We start from the raw sequence: 9,722 nt of genomic DNA on the forward strand, positions 1-9,722 counted from the left end.
TTACTTTTGTACTGCCAAGCCCAACATCATTACTTTTGTACTGCCCAAGCCCAACATCATTTCATTTCATTTATACTGATATATTATATATAGTTTTATTTTATTTTTGTGGTCTAACTTCTTATTAAAAGATAGGAACACATCACTGAAAGCAACAACATGCACTTCATTATATATATACACTAACATATATATTACTTGAATTTTTACAAAATAATGATTTATTAATTTCCCAGATTTTTTTTTTCATTGCATATTACATATTTATACTGTCCTCCCCTTTTTTTTTTTCTTTTATACTGTCAACAACAAAACAAAAGTATGAGGCCTCCATCTTTGACAATCACAGACATAACCACCACAACAACACCAGGACACCGGAAAATAACCATTAATTCCGACAAGAATAAACAAAAGCAGTAAAATCGACGTCAATAAATAATCATGGCAAAACAACAGTAAAACAACACTAAAACAATCAAACAAAACAAAAGAAAAAAATGATTAAAAAAAAACAAACAATCTCGCACAACCTCCACAATTCGTATGCAAAATCAACTATATTTGCAAGTCTATACCTAGAAAATTATAAAAAAAAAACTACTAAAACAACACTGAAACAACACAAAAACAAATGAAGCAAAATATAACTACTTAGAAAAAGATAAAAGAAACACACACCTCAAAACTCTCTTGTGAGTGAGCTCGTCAAATAAATTGATCATGAAAAACAACAGTAAAACAATACTAAAACAATACTAAAACAATACTAAAACAACACAAAAACAAATGAAGCAAAAATAACTACTTAGAAAAATATAAAAGAAACACACACCTCCATCTTCCACACTCACGACATAACCATCACAACAACACGAGAACACCCAGTAAAATACCTATTAATTCAAATAAATAAATCATGAAAAACAACAGTAAAACAATACTAAAACAATACTAAAACAAAAAAAACAATAAAAAAAAATGATCAAAAATTAACTATGTTGTGCACATCCTCAATACTAAATGCACTATATTTGCAAGAAAAGTTCTAGAAAATTAGAACAAAAAAAAACCACACTAAATCTTATATTTTAAAAAAAAACATAACTAAGAACTTCAAAAATTAAAAAAAAAAGAAGAAGAAAAGAAAAGAAGATGAAGAAGAAGAACTAAGAACTATCACCTTCATGGTCTTCCTTCCCCTCATCATCTCAGCCATAAAAACATAGCTTTTATTTGGGTAATATTATAGATTTGGGAAAAAAAAAAAAGAAAAAAAGAAGAAGAAGAAGGTGAATAGTAGATAGATTAGTAAACACATAAGAAGAGAGAATAACCACAAAAAATTTGACCCAAAGACAATAACTGGATGTGTTTTTTTTTTAAAAAAAAAAAGAAGAAGAAGAAGAAGAAGAACATAAGAAGAAGAAGATGAATAATTAAATGGGATAGTAGGTATAAAAACGTGGTGTGAAAGAGAGTAATTGTATTGATATAATGATTAAATTGAATTAAAAGAAAAGAAAAAAAAAAAAAAAGGCTGCCACAAATGTGACAATTCCCATCACATCATTTTTTTTATTGATATAATGATTAAATTGAATTAAAAGAAAAGAAAAAAAAAAAAGCTGCCACAAATGTGACAATTCCCATCACATCATTTTTTTTATCACTTAAAATAAAAAAAAAAAAAAAAAAAAGCTAAAGTTTTAAAGGCGTAAACTGCCAAAAAAAAAAAAAAAAAACAAGATAAATGTTGAAATTGCCGTGCAACAGTAAAAAAGTTATAAATTGGGAAAAAACAGTATAGGGTGTAAATTTCCCAAAATTATTTATAAAAACAAAAATAACAGAGCAACCTAACTTTATTAGAATTCTTAATTTGAGAATTATTAAAACTTCTAAAAGTGTCATAAGCCTAGGTAACAAATATTTGCCAAATTATCGAAATTTTATCATAAGATTAAATTGGTATCTGATAGCTAAGTGTAATATAAATATTACAAATTATTTACACTTAAAAAAATGTGTGATAAAATACATGTCTTTTTTCATATTTAGATAACTAGATTAGTATGGCATATATGCACATACTATCATAATAAATTAATCATGCTAATTAGATATTACTATACCATAACTGAGAATTGGTAAACATCTATTAATGCCTGGTTTGCTATTGAGCCTTCTTTTCTAATAAAATTAAAATAATAATAATAATAATAATTTATATAAAGTAAAGCATTAAAGAATATGAGGTGGCATTCTACAATATTTTTATCTATTTTGTTATTTATTATTATTTTTTTTAATAATTTAGTTCATTTTATATATTTATAGATATTAAGAAATATGACTTTTTAGTAAAAAAAATTTACAACCAATCTTCTATTAGTCTTCATTCCTAAAAAAATCAAATAAATTATAATATCCCATCATAAATGAGAACCTCATATCATTGATTAGACCATACTATATTACTTAATATAATGATAGAAATATTGAAAAAAAAATAGAAATTAATATATGCCAATTCTTATATATTCAAGCATATTCAATTATATAATTAACAAGTTTAAAAATTAACACATCCCCAATTAAATTTTTATATAGGTAAATTAACTAATGATGTCAAACATTAGTAGGTATAATACTCATCTGTAAGTGATTTGTAAAATTTATATTAGGCTCATATCTACTACTCAATCTTAAATTCATGATAAAATTTTCATAATTACATAAATGTTATGGATATGATTGAACTTTATATAAAAAAAAAAATTATTACTAATTAACTTTTCTTAGAGAAAAAAGAAAAATTTAAATATTTCGTAAAAACATAAACTTTTTATTGATTTTGGTATTTTCTGAAATAATCCAAAAAAAACAACTTGGGCTATGTCTAACCCAGAAGCCCATCCTCGAAGCCCAATAAATTTATTGCCCCAATTTTGAGTTTGACTTCATCACCTTACAATTTCTTAATTCAATTTCCAGACCCAATGTTGATGGTTTAATACAATTTTATTGTTTAGTGTGCCAATCATTTCTATTGTTTAGATTTGAACTTAAAATCTTAGTTGTTAGTTGTTAAGCTAATAAAACTATCAGTAGGCTGTAGCACATATTTAATATTAAGAGTATTATTATTTATTTTATTATTAATTATATTTTATTTTTATTTTTAATTTGAAATAGGGGCCTGAGCGGTGGGGCCTAAAGCGGCCGCCTCCTTCGTCTCACCTCAGGGCCGGCCCTAAGACCGAGTGATATTTTTAGGCAGTCTTAAATTCTTTTGTCTAAAATTTTAAAATAACTTAATCTTATACAAGTTGTTTTATTTTATAGCGATTTATATGGTTAATTTGTATAATTTTAGTTAAGCAATTGACTTGTTAATTGAAAGTCTCTCAACGTGACATTTTGTCCTATTGTAATTCACATTAGTCTATATAAAAAAAGATAATAATAAAAAAAACTTCACCACAATATTCCTTAGTGGTAATTTTGGTGCACCACTCAATACTATTACTCATCATGCTAAGAAAAAGGGGATAAACTTTTAAATTTCTCTCATCTTTTTCTTAGACCCCACTTGAAATTTGACAAACAAAACAAATTAATTGTTATAATAAACTTTTCTTAATCTTCATATATAAATTTTCATTATTTTGTTCTTAAGTAATTAGCTGGTTTCCATATTAAGTATAGCAAAATATATAGGGCTTGTCAAAAGGACTAGTAACATTTTATTTATTTTTCTTATTTAAGTACATGAGAATTTATCATAACAATTCCAAAGATTGAAATTTAACTTATATATATCCTTATATAATAATAAAAATAAATAAAAGAGGAGGAAACTCACATAAAGTCCAAACATATACATAAATATACATATATAAATATTTATTTATTTTACTTAAAAATGTTCTTTGTGTAAAGAAATGGGCATAGTAAGAAAAAATGTTAAAAGCAATTAAAGATACATGTACTTATTTCTTCAAATGTTGGAACAAAACTATTAAGTTGTTTATTCATGATTGAAAATTGAGAAAGCTTAAAATGTTTATTTGTAATTGTCATATTCATTTATTGCTAGCAAAAATCATATTGTGTGTTCTATTGGGTACAATAGTATTATTAATGTTCATTGGGTACAAATACAATAATATCAATTAATTAATTGGACTTTTACTAATTATAACAAAAATATTAGGGCAAATATTTATGTAAACTCTTTTTCTTTTATACTAATAAAAGTTAGAAATATACAAATCTGCCAACCTGATTAAACAGTAGTGCTTTAGCAAAATGAATTTGGATCTAAAGTTTGGTGGTGGGTCTGCATATATAATATATAATATATGATTATATGTATATACACACATATAGAGGAAGCTCAAAGAAACATAAATTTATAGTAAAAAAAAAGGCTTGGTTGGAAAGTCAAAACCACCATAAAGAATAAAGAAGAAGCTTATTGAGCATGTTTGTCCCCAAGGAAATATTTTGGGTTGATTCAGTGTGGTCCAAAATAATCAATCTATATGTATATATAGTTTTTGTGTGTCCAAATCTTATACAAATTAATTGATTTATTCAAATTTTCATTCAAATTCAAGATTGGGTTTTTAGGGGGTCCTCCAATCTCCATAATTAAGAGGCATATTTACTTAAATGCCATATATATTACATCATGTTTATTTATATGTTATATTATTGTTTTGACATGTGTATTATATAGGTTAATTAATATTTTTAATTTATTTCTTCAATATTAGAATTGAATTATATTTTTAAAATTTTTCAAGTTGTTAAAAAAAAATTTGAATGGTTGAGATTATTAGATTTATTTAACGGAAATATAATGTGAATAAAAATTTAAAAGACACGATTTGATACATGTCAGGGTGTACGATTTGATACAAAATAGTTATTATGTTAGAAAATTTGAACGAAATTTGATAGAATTTTTCAAATCAGATAATTTTAATAGTTTTTTCTTTTTTTTTTTTTTTGTGAGAAATAATTTTAATAGTTCGATATGAAAATTTTATACAATCTAAAAAATTTGAGGACATAATTTAATACATATCAAAATTTAGACAAAAAAAAAATAATTAACCTATTATATATAGGGGCATGTGAACTTATTGTACATATATTTTTGAGAAAAAAATAATATAAATATTTATATGTGTGAAAAATGGATTAGTTAGATATTCTACAGCTGAAAATTCTGACTAATGAGCACCACAATGGATTTAACGTGGTTGACTAAAAGAAGAGACAAAATTTACCACTAACATATAGTTGTTAAAAATATATATATATATATAAAAAAAAATATTATAAACCCTAATTCCCCAAAAAACCACATTATGCATATCTTTATAGTTAGATTAGGAGTTCACATCAAACTGTTACAGAATGAACAAGTTTGAACTAAAGAGAGTGTGAGAATTGGAAAAAGGACTAATCAAATACAGTCTTAATTAGTGTGGTCATCTTCATTAATATATATATTAATATAGATTAGGGCAACTATTCCATATCTATTAATTAATTATATGGTAATGAATTTTGTATGGTTATGTATTGCAGATTTTGTTTTAATAATTAAAAATCAGTTCAAGCAACTCAACTACTAATCTAAAAATTGTTGTAAGGATGAATGGTTTGTATACAAAATTCAGTCTATGTATTAATATTATGGTAAATATTATTTTGAAGCTTGTGTTTTACAAAGTTATTAATTTGATATTCTATTTTGTTAGATAATAATTTGAATTTTATATTTTTTAAAATAGTACAAAATATTATCCTGAGTTTAGTTTTTATCAAAATAAAATTTGATAATAATCGGACTTGTATGTGTTATGATTAGACTAGTTATATATTTTTTTTACATCTGTTTCGTACTAGAAACTGGCTTCAGGCTAATTATATTTAAATAATAACAAAAATTAAACTTAGGGTATTATTTTGTAATATTTTGAAAAATAGAAGGTCACATTTTTCATTTAACCGACCAAATAGGTGTTCAATCGATAACTTTTGCAAAATACAAAATACAAAATAGTATTCCCATTTTATAAAACATTTGAAAAGCCACGAGAAAATTAAAATTAGGTGTAATTGAATGTAATTATATAGTGTTACGTATTTATCTGACAACGTAATTACACTGTAACTACGTAATTTAAGGTAATTAATATGTCTCAATTACACTTTCTAATTATCATGTTACCATAAAAATTGAGTGTAATTATATTGTGTAATTACTCAAAACTACTTTTTATTTTAAATATTAAGTACTAAAAATCATTATTTTCGTAATTATTACTAACTATTTTTCTAAACAAGATATTATAAATTCATAAATAATTACTATTTTATATCTAAAAAATATTTTATATTTTAAAATATAATATAATTATTACTCTAATAATTATACAATTACTTCAAACGAATTTCTAATAAAATAATGGTTAGAGCAACTCAACCATTAATCTAACAATTATTGTAAGAATGAACAAAACACACACACAAATAATTTTGGAGACACACACACAAAATCTAGTCCATGTATTATATAACTTATCACCACACATAAACCTTCTCCAACAAACATGCATAACACTAGTGTTTTCTTTTGCTTTTGCTTGAGCAACACAACAACAACCTTGGGCAAATAAGGAAGAAAGTAGTAGCATAGTAGTAGGAGTGTGGTGTATGTTTATTCATTTATGGCTTAAAAAAAGCTTTATGGTGAAAACAACAGAAGCATAGCATGGGATGTCAAGAAAGTGAAATGATGTTGTAAACAACAAGCTACATACTTACTAACTCTTACCACCATTATCAGTGTCATACTGTTATTGGTATAATTAAATATCAAGTCTCGTATAATTTAAAAGAATAATTTTTAAAAAATATCGCTAACCAATCATAAAATATATTCGGTAAAAGATATTAGTTACCACTGATACCTGATAACAATACTCATCCTATTATTATTACTATAACTACAACACTTGCTACTTCTACAACATTTTTTTCAAGTGTGCCAAACAAGCAAAGAGTAGAAATTAAAGAGAGAGAGAGAGAGAGAGAGAGAGAGAGAGTCACAAGTCACAAGACAAGACTACAAAAAAGAGTGACAAAGTGGCTGACTTAGGTGGGGTCAAGTCTCCACTTCAACAACACCAACTCTTCTCAAAGCAATGCCACGTCAGCATTCTAGTGATTTACGCAACATCCCATAATATATATTTTTTTTTCTAAGTGAGAAAGAGAGAGAGAGAGTTTGTGTTTTTGATGGGTCTAGGCCCACAGACAAGGATGGGCCCACATGATTGGACCTTAAATGGGCCCCCAAAAAAGAGGGGTGGGGTGAAGGGGAGTTTATATAGGGGAAGCACTGGCAAATATTATTCCTTTCCTATGAGAAAAGCAATGGCTCAAGGCAAAAGCAGAGATGGAAACCCTTCAACCCATTAGCAACAAAATAAGGCCAAATAATAAAATTAATATATATTTATTCAAAAGTAAAAGAAAAGAAAAATTAAATGAATAAATAATATTAAGGTTAAGATTGGGGGACAAAGTGGAAGAATGTTAATCCCATCACCTTAAAAGGGCTAAAGTTAAGAAAAAAGAAAAGAAAAATTATATACCCCATTTGACTTTCTTATATATCTCATCATACTCCATTGATTGTACAATTTATACATATTATGTTTTGTTTTGTGAAAACAGGTCACACATATATATCATATATATATATACAATTTAATTTTTGTATATATATATACAATTTAATTTTTGTTTAATTTTTATGTATGGCTCCTTTGCTTAAGACCTTACTCGATAGGTCGTTCTTATTTTACTTACGATAGGGTACGTTTAAGTTTAATGATCTCAAAATTTAAGACAAATTGGCAAGACTGACCCTTAAAAGATTCTATTGAACATGTCACACATATATTTATATATATATAAATTTGTATCATATAAATATATGATCAATTTGATTTTTGTGTATAGCTCTTTTGCTTAAGACTTTACTCGATAGACCGCTCTCACTTCACTTACGATAGGGTGCACTTGGGTCCAACAATTTCGAGATTTAGGGCAAATTAGCAAGGCTTAACACTCAAAGATTTCATTAGTTGTACAATTTATACATATTGTGTTCTGTGAAAATGGGTCACATATGTATGTGATCATGCATTCATAGCAATTTGGTTTTTGTATACAACTCCTTTGTCTAAGATCTTACTCGATAGGTCGCTCTTACTTTACTTACAATAGGGTGCATTTTTGGGTCCAATAATTCTAAAATTTAAGGCAAATTAGCAAAAGTAACACTCAGAAAATTCATATTTAAAACTTTATAGTTGGTTGGTATAGTGATTTATTTTGTATGTATTTTATTATTTTTATTTTTTTTTTGGCCACATTCATATTACCACAAAATCTTCTCTACATATATATTTATGTTTATATTTATATGATCAAAGAGAGAGAGAAAGTTCTATACAAAATACATAATCATGCCCGACAGCACCATATATGAGCATGAAAGCCTTTTTTTGATGTTGAAAGTCAATTCCTTCACTTTTTTATTAAATTAAAATAAAATAAAAAATCTCTGTTTTTGTATTAATATCTATATTTTCTACATGTTTTTTATTTCCAACTAAATAAATAAATAATATTATATCGGCATGCTCTAAAGAAAATAGTATAATGCTGCAAAGTCATAATATGTGGATTGTAAAAATCTTTTCACTTTGAATTTTTAGGATATTTATTTAGCCACTAATTCTATTTCGTCATTATATACAAATCCCTCTTTTTTAATAGGATTTAGGGCAAATTTGTGAAAATAATATTTATTTGAGAAATAAAATAAAATTTAAATAAATTTACAAGAGATAATTTCAAAAAATATATATAAATTATAAAATTACAGTTATACGAATTTTCAATATTTTTACAGTTTTCTAATTTTTTTTTTATCAATAAAAAAAGTATTTTATTAATCAACCAAGCTAAATAATCAACAAAGCAAACAAAGACTGTGCCAAATTAACACTTATTTGTGATTGTACTCAAAATTTTAAAGTCACTATGAAATAACTTCCTATGATTTACAAAAGAATCAGAAAACCCAGCCAACTAAAAATATGTTGAACTATACTTTTTGATAAAGGACAATCAAAGAAAAGATGTTGGTGATTTTCATCATGCTTGCCACACACCGTACAAACCTCGGAGTCAAATTTTAAATTGCATTTTGTTGTAAATCAACAACACATCAATCAACATGAACAACACAAGTTAAGATCAACAAACAACATAAGAACATGAAAATTTAATGCAGAGAATTAAGAGCAGATTTTTATTCAGGTTTGGCCAAAGTAATGCCTACTTCCTGCTACCCCCTTTGGTATTCATTTCATTCATTTAGCTTCAAAGTTACAATCATAACATGTATGTTACACAGCCTCAAAGTTGTACAAGAGAAAACCCCGATTCTCTCACTCAAGCACTCCAAGAAACTCGACTTGGACAGTGCTTCACCTCAGCCTTCCTTCTGTTTCTTCACACTCCAATCAGACCATTCACTCTCTGATTTTCTCTCTATCAATCTAAATGAGCTCACATAATTTGAAAATATATACTTAAAATACTTTAAAATTTTTTCCCTA

This window comes from Cannabis sativa, chromosome 2 (genome assembly GCF_029168945.1).
Source record: "Cannabis sativa cultivar Pink pepper isolate KNU-18-1 chromosome 2, ASM2916894v1, whole genome shotgun sequence".
In the NCBI taxonomy this organism is placed as follows: domain Eukaryota; kingdom Viridiplantae; phylum Streptophyta; class Magnoliopsida; order Rosales; family Cannabaceae; genus Cannabis; species Cannabis sativa.